Raw genomic sequence first — 14140 nt, 5'->3', positions numbered from 1 at the left:
AGTATTGGGAATAAGCAGCTCTAGACTGACCTACCTAAAAAAATCACGAAAGGAAGATCCAAAGGGATCAAACCATTTACAAGTCACTCAAATGTACCCCCAGATAAAACTCAAGAAGATTTGTAGGAATACCAAAAGAGCCAGTGCCCCAAATGGGAAACTCTGACAATGCTTGGCCTCCAATCAAAGGATGCCAGTCATGCAAAGAGGCAGGAAAATGACAGGTAAGGAGGAGACGAATGAATGAATGAATCAGTCAATGAAATTGAGCCAGAAGGGACACAATGTAAAAGTCTGCAGAGAAGACTTTAACAGTTATCATGATGGTATACATGCGTCCAAAATGTTAACTAGAAACACAGAACATACAAAAATGGCAAAAAAATCAAACTTTAGAGCTGAAAACTATAACATCCAATGCAATAAATTCACCAGATTGAAGAGCAGATTAGACATGGCAGAAAACAACATAAACAAGATTATGGAGCACAAAGCAATGAAAAGCTGTTCACAGTATCCAAATGGAAACTCACTGTCAAAATAAAATGCTTTTAATGAACATAGTGTCATTGAAGAGTCGTTGTTTTTCAGTTGCTAACCTGTGTTTGACTCTTTGTGACTCCACTGACTGCAGCACTACAGGCCTCCCTGTCCTTCAATATCTCTCAGAGTTTGCCCAAGTTCGTGTTTGTTGAATCGGTGATGCCATCCAACCATCTCATCCTCTGTTGCCCTTTTCTCCTTCTGCCTTCAAACTTTCCCAGCATCAGGGACTTCTCCAAGGAGTCTGCTCTTCTCATCAGGTGGCCAAAGTATTGGAGTTTCAGCATTATCCTTCCAATGAGTATTCAGGGTTGATTTCCTTTAGGATTGACTGGTTTGATCCCCTCGGTATCCAAGGGACTTTCAAGAGTCTTCTCTAGCACCACAGTTCCAAAGCATCAGTTCTTCAACATTCTGCCTTCTTTATCATCCAACTCTCACATTGGTACATGACGACAAGAAAGATCACAGCTTTGACTATATGGACCTTTGTGGGCAAAGTGATGTCTTTGCTTTTTAACACACTGTCCAGGTTTGTCATCGCTTTCCTTCCAAGAAGCCAGTGTCTTCGAATTTCATGGCTGCAGTCACTATCCGCAGTGGTTTTAGAGCCCAAGAACAGAAAATTTGTCACTGCTTCCACATTTTCCCCTTCTATTTGCCATGAAGTGATGGGGCTGGATGCCATGATCTTAGGTTTTTTTAAATATTGAGTTATAAGCTGGCTTTTGCACTCTCCTCTTTCACTCTCATCAAGAGGCTCTTTAGTTCCTCTTTGCTTTCAGCCACTAGGGTGGTGTCACCTGCATGCCTGAGGTTGCTGATATTTTTCCCAGCAATCTTGATTCCAGCTTGTAACTCATCCAGCCTGGCATTTCCCCTGATGTGTTCTGCATTCAAGTTAAATAAACAGGGAGACAGTAAACAGCCTAGTTGTACTCCTTTCTCAATTTTGAACCAGTCAGTTGATCCGTATAAGGTTCTAACTGTTGCTTCTTGACCCGCATACAGGCTTCTCAGGAGACAGGTAAGATGGTCTGGTATTCCCATCTCTTTTAGAGTGTTCCACAGTTTGTTATGATCCACACAGTCAAAGGCTTTAGTGTAGTGAAAGAAACAGAAGTAAATGTTTTTTCTGGAATTCCCTTGCTTTGTCTATGATCCAGCAAATGTTTGCAATTCGATCTCTGCTTCCTCTGCCTTTTCTAAACCCAGCTTGTACATCTGGAATTTCTTGATTCAAGTTGAATGCTGAAGCCTACCTAGCTTGAAGGATTTTGAGCATAACCTTACTAGCATGGGAAGTGAGCACAATTGTCCAGTACTTTGAACGTTCTTTAGCACTGCCCATTGAATGGTAGCACATCACTGAAAGACCTGATACATGGGTGACTGATGCTCCTGAAAATACCCAGGGACGAGAAACAGTTTTTGGAGGAACAATGTCAGATAATTTCAATCATAGTAAAGATGATAAACCCACCGATCCAAGGAGCCAAATGAACAAAATGAATGAGCACAACAGCACGGAAAACACACATCTAGTCGCATCGTAATTAAAGTGCTCAAAGCCATTGAAAAAGCATATAGTCCCCGAGGGACCAGAGGAAAAAGACCGGATACATATAGAAACAAAAGTACACATGTCAGATTTTATCAGAAGCATAGAAGTGAGGGACTTCCCGGGTGGTCCAGTGGTTAAGACTTGGCCTTCTTGGTGTGAGTTGGATCCCTGGTTGAAGAGCTAAGACCCAACAAGCCTCATGGCAAAAACCAAAAACAAAAAAACCCATGAAACAGAAGCCATATTGTAAAAAATTTAATAAAGACTAAAGGAGAAGAGAGATGCATGGAAGTTAAAATACAGTGGAGCAGCCTCTTCAAAGGACAGAAGCCAAAATAGTCAAGGTGGAATTCTATCACTACCCACCTTTAAAGTCTTTCAATATGAAGGTGAATAATGACCATTACAGACATACAAATGCTGAAAGACTTCATCAGCAGCAGACCACTGTACAAGGAATGTTAAAGGAATCCTCCAGGAAGAACACCACCAGATGGAAATCTGGATGTACGCACAGGGAGGAAGGAAAAGAGAAATGGTATCTGTATGGGGAAAATAAAAGATTTTAAATATAAATCCCTATAGAAGTATGTAACGGATTAAAACACAGAACCGTGGATTTGTTACATGCTCAGTAAAGGAGAAACGTAAAGAAATATGGTTACTGGTTTCACTGCTTCAGGAAATTCTGGACTCCCAGGGACCTGGCAAACCTCCTGTGCACCATGACGCCGGACAGGAGGGAAGCAGTAGAGGAGCCCTTTTGCCTTTCCCGGAAAGCTTGCGCAGCGTAGAAAGAACCACACAGCTTTTGAGTGTTTCAAGGAAGGCGTTCCTAAGGTGTGTTTAGAACAACCAACCTTTCCGTGAACAGCCCAACGCACTAATAGATGGCGCCACAGAGACACGCTCGAGTAAGGTACTTCTCATCCCCATGGATGTACCCGCTTCCACGACCGGTGGAGCCACACACATTTCCGAGGGCAGAAACGCGCCAGAGACGCCCCGGGCCGGAGCCGAGGGGGCCAGAGGGAGTTTGGACGCCGGGTGGGCTCCGTACTGCTTCTTTCGGTTCTTTGCTCCGCCTTCACCCGGCCGTCCGCACCGCTGGTGTTGCCCTCCCTCGGCTCGGCCGCGGTCGGTGGGGCGGGAGCCGGAACCAGCTAACCGGGAAGGTGGATCCAAAGGGACGACTGCGAAGAGCTGGAAAAGAAGCCGGCGAGGTGGGGACGAGGACAGCCAGACTTCCCAGAAGGAACGTGCCGCATCTGGGGAGATGAGAATTGGTGTTTGGTTTGATTTTGTTTCCTTTTGTCACAGTATATCAGAATTGAGAGACAGAGCGGGGAAACCCATGTGCGAGCATGAAAGAGAGAAAACGAATAGCTGCAGTTCCCAAGAATAAAGCAGCGCAAGGATCGAAATCATTTTACGTCAAAGGACAGACATTAAAGACCGTTCTCATGGCGTGGTATGTGGCACGCCGTGATCGTATAGTGGTTAGTACTCTGCGTTGTGGCCGCAGCAACCTCGGTTCGAATCCGAGTCACGGCATGGCCTCCGTGTTTCACGTGGCGTCTGACTTCTTTTTCTTCAACACGGTAATGGTCTGCACTGGGTTCTGCAACATGTGACCGCCCATTCTATCCGAGATAAAAATTATTAAGGTGTATTCACAGAACAAGATGCACAAATCATGAATGAACAGCTATTTGATGTGAAATAATCACCAAAATCAAGAGGTACAAATTTTTTTATCAACCAGGTATGGAAGATACACTTTGATACATGGATGAAGCCCTTTGGCACGTTTCCCAGGTAACGCCTATCCGTCCCCTGCTACTTTAAACTATTGAGTTTGTCCTTTCCTCAGTTCACCTGAATGAATATAGACATTTTCCTATATAGGGATTATCAAGCAGAAATTCTGAAGTCGATTTCACCCTAGTAGGGAAATCACAGAGGTCAGAACGCCGGGAAGGCAACGGACAAGACGTTCCATTGGAGAAAGCACCTTCAAGATCACGGTATCTCTGCTGCCAGCTAACTATAAGCATGGACCCGTCGGGCCACCATCTTTCACTCAGGGTCGCCCTCCTCCCCTCTTCCACCCTAATTCCAGCAAAGATCTCCCAATCCTCTTGCCCCTCCCCACACAGGCAGAGCACGCACTCTCACCTACTGGACTCACCGCCTTTCATCAGCTCTTCCGGTACCACATACATGTACAGCCACTGTTGCTGCCTCATCTATCGCTGCCTCTGCAGGCTTGGTCCACACCCCTGGCCCCTGCCCACCAGCTCCTCTCCCTGGCTCACCTCTTGCCCTACAGTGGACATAACATTTGTCCTAACAGGTCTTCTGAGCGAGCTTCCAAGGGAAAAGGGAAACCGTGCCCACTGCCTGGTAGAGACCAAGGGGATTCCAAACAACAGCAGCTGGAGAGTCAGGGCATTTCCCTGGATCACCATCGTATTGATATTCTGACACTGATTTTTACATGAACCATCTGCTTATGCTGCTGATATCAGTTTTCCCTTTATGGTAGTGAGATGAATTGGCTGTTCAAAGTACTCAGGGAAATGAATGTGAAATGAATAGGTTAAAAGAGAATATTTTAAAAACATGTTCTGCACTTGCTCAACTGAAAGTGGGTGGAGATGGTAAAAGCCTGGGAGGCTGGGCATGTCCACTATTGCCGGGCCAGTCACTGGAGCTAAACCTGTCGACACTGGGAATACCCTGAGCCTGGGCCTCTGTCTCTGAGAGGCACTTAGGAAAATCCATCTACACCTCAGCGACGGACCATAGCACCTGGTTCCCTTTTCCTGTGAAGCCTAAGCTGGGGATCACAAAGGTAATATTTTAATGACCAGAAGCTATAAGAAAATACTTTTGACATATTTACTCATTCGGGAAATAAATGTCACACTTACAAGGAGATATCATTACACAGCCTCCAGCATGACTGCTTTTTAAAAAATTCGTGCACTAAGTGCCGACAAATGTGGAGTACTTGCACCTGTAGCAGCCAGTTCAAAGTCATTCTAGAAGACTGTTGGCAGTTTCTAATAAAGTTCATCTTATACCTACTTCATGACCCAGCAATTGTAGTACTTCTATGAATGCACAATATAGAAGAAGTTGGTATGGGATATTCATCAAGAACACCAGTTAACACCAAAAAATCCCGACAAAATTACTCCAATAATACCAAAAGTAGTGAAATGTGCATAACTCTATGAATATGTTTAATGAACAAAATGTTGCATGAAAGCAAAGTCAGTTACCAAAAATGTAGCTTCCTTCATTTGAATTTCAAGAGCAGGCAACAGTACACTCTTGCAGTAGGCCTCAGAATGGTAACACAATAAGCGATCTAGTGTAGGAATTGCCTACAAAGTGGCTCAAGTGACATTTCAAGGGTGGGGAAAATTTTCTATACTTTGATCTGGGTGCTGATTACGTTTGCAAAAATTCAACAAACTGTGCCTATAGTTCAATTATTTACTGTTTCTGTAAAAATCAGTGGATGGTGGATGAAAAGGAGCTGGTCTAGACCATGATGACTAGTTTGCATTTTATTGTAAACCTTTTAAATACGCCTTCTCCTTTAGTGTAAGAAAAACCTCACTGATATTAGAAATATCTTTACCAGAAAACAACAACAACAATGACCATGTTATCTTGTTAGTGTAACTATAGGCAAGGCTCCTTGAAGGGCAATATTTAAACTTTGGGGATGTGTTCTTCTCACAGGGAGACAAGCAGTTGTTCTAGGTTTTGCTTTGACTGGCAGGTTTGGGCGCTGTGGGATTTACTCCTCTTCTTGCTGCATTTTGCTTCCAGGCCAGTGGCAAATTCTGCTCTCCCACCACTGCTAGGGGGCAAAGCTGGTGCTGGAATTAAAAGTAAATGGATAGAATATTACTCAACCAAAAAAAAAAAAAAAAAGGATGAGGTAATGCCAATTACAGCAACATGCATGGAACAAGAGATTGTCATCCTAGTGAAGTAAGCCAGGCAGAGAAAGACAAATATCATATGACATCGCTTATACGAGAAATCTAAAACACAAAACTAAAGCTAATACAAAGGAACATATGTACAAAACGGAAATAAACCCACAGACATAGAAAACAACATTATGGTTACTGAACGGGAAAGGGGGAGGGGTAAATTAGAAGTTTGGGATTAATATATACATACTACTACTGTGCAGAAAACAGATTAACCAACAAGCACCTCGGGTATAGCCAGGGACCTATACTCAATATTTTGTAATAATCTGTAAGGAAAAATAATCTGAAGCAAAACTAGATGTATATGTGTGTGTAACTGAATCACTTTGTTGTACACCTGAAACAAACACAACATTGAAGATCAACTCTAAGTCAAAGTAAAAAAAAGAAAAAAGGCAAATGGCAAGACAGGCTATAGACACTACCTTGCCTTAGCCTGGATCTGAACCGCGCGTGCACACACACACAGACAGGAGGACCTATGTCCAGGATCTCGGGGGAAAGCAGGTCACCGGGAATCCTGGAATTCACGAAACAGTAGGCACATCATCTACCCTGTAAACTCATTTTACTAATGAAGTTTCTTCCACTGTTTGTAGTAGTCTCTATTTAACCTTTCCCATATGCTTTTCCAATTAATTTGGTTCTGTTCTTTTCCTCCATTTTCCATCCACTGGATATAGAAGAAGCCAAAGAATTCCAGAAAGACATCTGATTCTGATTCATGAACTACTCTAAAGCCTTTGACTGTGTGGGTCACAACAAACTGTGGAAAATTCTTCAAGAGATGGGAAAAACAGACCACCTTACCTGCTTCCTGAAAAACCTGTATGCAGGTCAAGGAGAGATGAAACCAGTCAGTCCTAAAGGAAATGAACCCTGAATATTCCTTGGGAGGACTGATGTTCGTGAAGCTGAAGTGCCAAGTCTCACTCCCTGGGGCGGGCCTCCAGTTTTGTTTAAAATACGAATCTAAAAGTTTGCAAAGAAGTGCCGTTGTTTCCGCCCGGTTTCGAACCGGGGACCTTTCGCGTGTGAGGCGAACGTGATAACCACTACACTACAGAAACCACATGGCTACTACTGCCTAGTGACATGCTCAAGAAATGCATGTTTGGACACAGCTGGCCTTCAAATTTTCAAAGGAAGAAGCCTCTGGAAGCCCAAGTGATCCCTCAAGTAAGGATCTGGGGTTCCTGAAAGGCCCTGACTTAGGGTTCCTCACCTCTCCCAGAGCGAGGTCCCTGTGGGTACCCAGGCAGTTAGACCTCAGGATGCCCCAGAATCTGCTCTTCACTCCCCCAACTCTTCTCCCAGGCCAAAATTTCAGGCTCCTCTGTGAACTGCAGCTGGTCAGTTACTCTTTCTATTAGCGAGGTCCAGATGCTTTCAGACCTTGATAGTTGAAAAGCAAACATCAGAGCGATGCAAACCTTTGGGATTTGTCTTCCAAAAAAAGGAGTTGGAATGGAGGCCCCCAGGTGAGACCTGGGATCCCAAATATCTCTAAGGACCACAGATGTGGGAAAGGGGACAGCGTCAATGGATTATGCTTTCTGGGAAGGCCCCAGGGTTCCGAAAGAAACTCTGGGTCTTTCCCCTTCCACCCCTGTGGTAAGGGTGTTTTCCCACCTAACCTGATGCTCTATTGGCTCAGACCGAACACACTTCTCTTTGACACCAGTCTTTCAGACCACACTTCCAACTTGTCAGAAAATCCTATTTTTCTTTGGTTAGTTATGCATTTTGAGGCACATAATCTTTTTCTTGGTCTGATCTCCTCCCTCCTTCCTTTCCTCATTAAGGCCGGGAGATGGATTCAACTCGAGAGTCTCCCTCCTTTGAAACTTTAGGGTTTGTGTCTTTTAACCTTGAGTGTGTGGGGCTGGGCCGAGGTCGAGAACTCTTTTGGCCAGGTCAGTCAAGATTGGCCTCTCCGTGGCCTGTCCTCCAGTGTCAGGGGCAGAGCCGGGCCACCTCAGCATGGCCCCTGTCTCGGGGTCTAGAGCCCCACGCAGGCATGGCGCCACGGGAGAAGCTTCAGCCGGCAGCGTGGATTCAGTACGCCGGGAGCCGGCAAGGCGCACCCGGGTGCACGCGGTGAGTTTTGGTTCTCAGAGAGCGGGTGCCCTCCCGGCCCCCTGGTTCTGATCCCGCGAGCAGTAACCTCCCGGCCAGAAGAGACCAGTAGGAGAAGAGCAGCATCTCCTTCAAGCCTTGTCCACTCAGCATCCACAATGGTCTTGAAGAGACACAGTGAGAAGTGGTAATAGATTAGGGGAAAAGAAGAAATCCTTGGTGATTTCCTCATGGAAACACCTCATGAGGATGAAGTGGGAGCCTGCAGGGACCCAGTCCTCCTGGCGCTGCTGAAGGCCAGTCTAGTTCCCACCAGTTGCTGGAGCCAAAGCAGACAACCTTGGGCAGGTGACCAGTGAGTAAGCAGTCCTTCTTCCTCTCCAGCTGCATTGCACTTGAACTTGCAGCCCTGGAACGTATCCCCTTGGCTTTTGATGGATTCTAAAGAAGTAACACAGGTTTCTTTCTCTTTTTCATAAATTTTTTTTCTCCAAGTATTTGAGACATAAGTGACATAACACTTGTGAGTTGAGCATGTTGATTGGATACAGTTATATATGGCACAATGATTCCCACCAGAGCATTAACTGGCACCTCCATCCCATCACATAATTCTCATTTCTTTTTTGTGATGAGAACATTTATGATCCAGTCTCTTGCAGTTTTCAAGTATACATACAATGAAGTGCTTCAACGAAGTTTACACCCAGGTAACTGACATCTTAAGATGTGATAAGAAATCCCTGAAAATCTAGTGTTTAGAACTTGGTGCTTTCGCAGCTGTGGGCCAGGGTTTGTGCACCTAAGATCCCACAGTCTGTGTTCAGTCATGCACGCTCAGTCATATCCAACTCTGTGGGACTCCATGGACTGTAGCCCACCAGGCTCCTCTCTTCATGGGATTTTCCAGGTAAGAATACTGCAGTGGCTTGCCATTTCCTACTCCAACAACAGATAGGTTTCTTCTTAATGCACTTATTAAGGTCGGTAGTGGCTGGTGGCCAGATGGCACAGCGTGCTTTGTTTGCTGATATGGCAGGCAACCTTTTTCATTCACATTCCTCCCCTCTCCCTTCAGATCTCATTTGTTTGGCTGCACCCATTGGATTCCATGGGCAAGAAAGACCTGGAAATGCTGGTTGCCAGGGTCAGCCTCAAGCACACAGATCAGGGGCAAAAGCTAGACAGGAAACCAGGAACCAGGAATGGCAGAGAATATTCAGCCCAAATGTAATGAGCCCAACATTCAGGGGCCTCCTATTAGTCCTGGTGCCACCACTTAACATCCTTTTGACCTTGGGTCAACTCCAATTTGCTAGGCCAATTTTGCAAGTGTCTTATGAAAAAAATAATAAGTACTTCATAAAATTATTGTCTAGATTAAATGGGATAATCAAATAACACAGCTGGCACAGAAGGTGGCCAATATTAAGTATGTTCTGGGAGGAAACAATCAAAGATAAGCTGGCACTTCAGTCTTCTGTAACATTTGAATACATTTTTAAATATTTCAATAAATTTTGTCATTGAATGAAACATCCATTCACAAAATAAATGTATATTAAAGAATAGAAAATTTTAAATGGAATTTATAAAACATATGCCCACAAAAGGGACTTGCTTATAGTAGCTTTGTTTATAATAGCCCCCAAATTGAAAAGTATTCAAATGTCCAGCACAAAGTGAATAGATATAATTGTGACATATTCACTCAAAGGAATACTACTCTTCAATAAAATGAAAGAAATTCCTGATCCATGGCAATGATATGGATTAAAATATCACCCTGAGTGATGAAAAGAGTACATACTCTTCGGAGCCACCTATGGGAATTACTCAGTGAGACAAACTAATCACTAGTGACAAGAACTAGATCACTGAGCACCTGGGACAGGAAGTGGAAGGGGGATTGACGGCAAAGAGGCTCAAGAGGATATTCTGGAGTGCTGGAGATGTTCGTGAACTGGGTAGTGTTTCCATGGGTACGTTCAGTTGTCAAAAGTCATCAGATTTGAAATGGATAGATTGTATTATTTTAAAATTAATTCTTAAGAAATTTGATTTTTTAAAAATAATGAGAAGAATCATCCCACATTTTAATAACTTAATACAATGACACTCATTATTATTATTAGCATTAGAGGGTTCTTTTAGAAACGTATGTCTCTTAAGGTAAACAATTTGATTGAAAGTTCAACAGTTTCTTCATTTTTGTGTTTTTTCATTAAATTTATACACTAGTAAATTGAAATACTTTAAAGTTGGAATAGATTCTGTAAGAGCTCAATCATATAAAAGCATATATATATATTTTCTCTTGGTTGGTATACCTAAATGACTCCATTATCATTTACTTACATTAACAGAAGTTACTTTTGAATTTAAGATGTTTCAAAATTTTACATATTTGTATGTTCTGTATCATTTTAATTTTTTAAAATAACACATATAGAGTGTAGGGGCTTCCCAAGTGATACTAATGGTAAAGAACCCATCTGCCATTGCAAGAGGCACAAGAGATGTGGGGTCTATCCCTGGTTCAGGAAGATTCCCTGGAGGAGGGCATGGCCACCCACTCCATATTCTTACCTGGAAACCTCTCATGGTCAGAGGAGCCTGGGGGGCTACAGTCCATGCGTCCCAAAGAGTCAGACAGGACTGAAATGATTTAGCATGAACCCATGCACTTTTGCTACTTAGAATAATGTAAAAATAGATTTGAAGGAAAATGTGCAAAGTTGTTAACAGCAGTCCATTCTAGGAGGTGGGACTACGGATGACTGCTTATTTTCTTCTTTAGATATAGTTAACATTTTTAAATTAAAAAAAAAAAGAATGACCTGGAAGTGAAAGAACAGAAGAGCTATGGAAGAGGTATTGGAAAGGTGAGAGGAAAGGATAAAAGGGAGGGAAAACCTAGTTCTTGCAGAAGTGTGTGTAAGTTGGGGATTCTAGGGGAGCAGCTCTTGGAATAAGAAAGGTGTTTGGGAGGCAAGTGGGTCATGAGGATACTGCAGTTTTATTCATCTTAGATGACTCCTCCTTGGTGTTTTGTCAAAGAAACCTGCGGGCTTAAATCTCTTGCCAAACATTTTTACCACTTGTGTTCCTCTTTGACTAGCACCATATCCTGTGGAGCCAGGCAGGCTCCAGTTCAAATTGCTGCTTTCAGATCCCACTCACTGATTGAGTGACTAGACAAGTTATTTAACCTTCCATGTCTCAGATTTCTCATATGTGAAATGAGGATGATGATATGATAGAAGCCTGTTGAAAGAATAAAGTGAGTACACCCATGTAAAACTTGTAGACAGTGCCTCGGCACATGGCACTTTGCATGTCACCGTTGACTGTAAGCTCTTGCATGTTGGCACTGCACTGTATAAAGTCTGGGTGTGGTTTTCTTTTAAGTTAGTGATATCTCTCAGTGGCAGTGGAACTTTCAAGAGAGAGTGAAGGAATCCTGTCTGACCAGCAGTAACCTCCTGGGCTTGTGGGATCTGCCAGTTTACTCGTTCATCTGATCAGCTCATCAAAAGGGGAACAGTAGTCCAATTCCTTGCTTCAAAAATCCCCCAATTAAAAAAAAAAAATTAAGGTTTTACAGTGGAAAACACTCCTATACATGACACAAGACCCAGAATTTTACAAAACATATATATATATATTTATGACTACATAAAAATTTAAAGTTAAAATACAAGCAATGGACCTTACTATGTGTATATCTGTGTATATACAGCACACACACACACACACACACACACACACACAGTATCAAGTTACACATGCCTGCTGAAGAGTAGTCCACTGGCCCCTTGTCAGGGTCCCACTCCCACTCCTCCACCAACATAACCACTTTCACTGACTGCTTGGCTATTGATCTCCTTATCTCGAAATCAATATTGATACCATGCCGGCACTCAGATTTTCCAGTTTCCCACCCAGACCCTGAAGACCAGCCTGCAAAGGGGAAAGTGAATTTGTGTATTTCTTTGCCCACTAGTCATCTCCAAGGTAGCCCATAGGTCTTGCATTAACCTGCAAACCCACACAGCCCACCTTGCCTCTCCTCATGGAACCAGCAAAGGAAACTGCCAGAACAAATGCAAGGCCATCAGCTTTGCGATTTGGGGTGAACCGGATTCCCGGACACCTCAGTAAAGCCTGGGAGCTGCGCGAGTCAGGCGCTGTGATCTCCCCAATTCAGCGCCCATCGCCCCCGCCGCGATACCAGCTGGCTCCTCTCTCTTGCAGTCCCTTTCTCCCTCTGGCTCATTCTTTGTTCTCTCCTGCCCTTGGTCTTCCTCGGATCTATTCGCCCTCTTCACACCTTTCCTTTCCTGTCCTCAAAAGACAGCTAAAGCCTTACACTGAGTGGATCACAATAAACTGATCTCTTTCCAGCTGCAGCCACACACACCCCATCTACTAAACCGATATACAGAAACGCAAATGGTCGGACGAAGGCAGAGCAAACCAGGAGCCATCAGCTTCTTTCTGGGGACCCTCGGCTCGAGCTCGGGGCTTCTCTTGGGCGCTGATATCTGCAGCGGCGAGGACGCTCAGGAGACCTTCTGCCCTCGGAACCTCCCGGCTTCCCGACGGGAACGAACAGGCTGAGTGGACTCCATCTCTCAGGTTGTCCGAGGCTCCAAAGTGGAAACGTCATTTTGCGAAACACAGGTGGCTCCGCCCAGTTCCGTAAATATGCTTGCTTTCTGTGGGAGTGAGGATGAAACTCTCCTCCGGACTTTGTGGCACAATCGGTTAGGGCGTTCCTCTGTTAACCGAAAAGCTCGTGGTTTGAGCCCACCCAGGGACGTGTCTCACTCTTTTAGAATGTAAATGATGTATGATTGTTTCTAGTCTATGCATCCTCTCCCATTCTCCACTACTACCCTAATCCTCTGTGTCTTGTACACACACACACACACACACAAGGACGTAGGTCCAGGTAGCCTGTGATCCTCAGAGAGGATCTCTGGAGGAAAGCAGGTTGACTGGGAATCCTAGAATGCATGAAAGAGTAGGCTCATCATCATCACCCTGTAAACACCTTTTACCAATGAAATTTCCTCCGTTGTTTGTAGTACTCTCTATTTAACCTTTTCCATATACTTTTCCAATTAATTTGGTTCTATCCTTTTCCTCCATTTTTCCTCCATTGTATCATGGAAAAAGCAAGAGAATTCCAGAAAGACATCTATTTCTGCTTCATTGACTCCTCTAAAGCCTTTGACTGTGTGGATCACAACAAAATATGGAAAATTCTTCAAGAGATGGGAATAGCAGACTACCTTACCTGCCTCCTGAAAAACCTGTATGCAGGTCAAGGAGAGATGAAATCAGTCAGTCCTAAAGGAAATCGACCCTGAATATTCTTTGGGAGGACTGATGGGGAAGCTGAAGCTCCAAGCCTCACTCCACGCGGCAGACCTCTATTTTCGGTGTTTAAAATATGAAACTAAAAGTTTTGGGGGAAAGTGGAGCTGTTTCCACCGCGTTTCGAGCCGGGGACCTTTCGCGTGTTAGGCGAACGTGATAACGACTACACTACGGAAACCATATGCCCACTTTTGTCTAGTGACATATCCAAGAATTGCATGTTTGAACACACCTGACCTTCAAATTTTCAAAGGAAGAGGACTCTGGAAACACAGGCAATCCATCAAGTAAGGATCTGCAGGTCCTGAAAGGGCCTGATTTAGGGTTCCTCGCCTCTTTCCGGTCAAGGTCCCTGTGTATCAGCTTTGCGGCCCAAGCACAGAGGTCGCCCACACTGACTCTTCAGTTCTCAGAAGCCTCAAGAGCCCGGGGTGGGGGGGTGAGAAAGGTGCGTCTGAGCCACAGTTGGCCCCACGTCCATCCAGGTGGACACAGCCCTTCCAGAGGCAGATCCAGTGCCTTAAAGTCCCTTTTCATGGCGCCA

General features: G+C 44.2%; 2 non-coding genes across 2 annotated transcripts; one reads left to right on the top strand and one right to left on the bottom strand.

The window, feature by feature from the left end:
* Nucleotides 1-3589: 3589 nt before the first annotated feature.
* TRNAH-GUG lies at nt 3590-3661 on the top strand. Its single transcript has one exon. It is a non-coding gene; the product is annotated as a tRNA-His (tRNA).
* Nucleotides 3662-7126: 3465 nt separating this feature from the next.
* On the bottom strand, nt 7127-7199 carry TRNAV-CAC. Its single transcript has one exon. It is a non-coding gene; the product is annotated as a tRNA-Val (tRNA).
* Between the last annotated feature and the right edge of the window lie 6941 nt (nt 7200-14140).

Source organism: Bison bison, unplaced genomic scaffold, assembly GCF_000754665.1.
Source record: "Bison bison bison isolate TAMUID 2011002044 unplaced genomic scaffold, Bison_UMD1.0 scf7180017864104, whole genome shotgun sequence".
Classification (NCBI taxonomy): Eukaryota; Metazoa; Chordata; class Mammalia; order Artiodactyla; family Bovidae; genus Bison; species Bison bison.
This window is presented reverse-complemented; position numbering and strand designations above follow the sequence as displayed.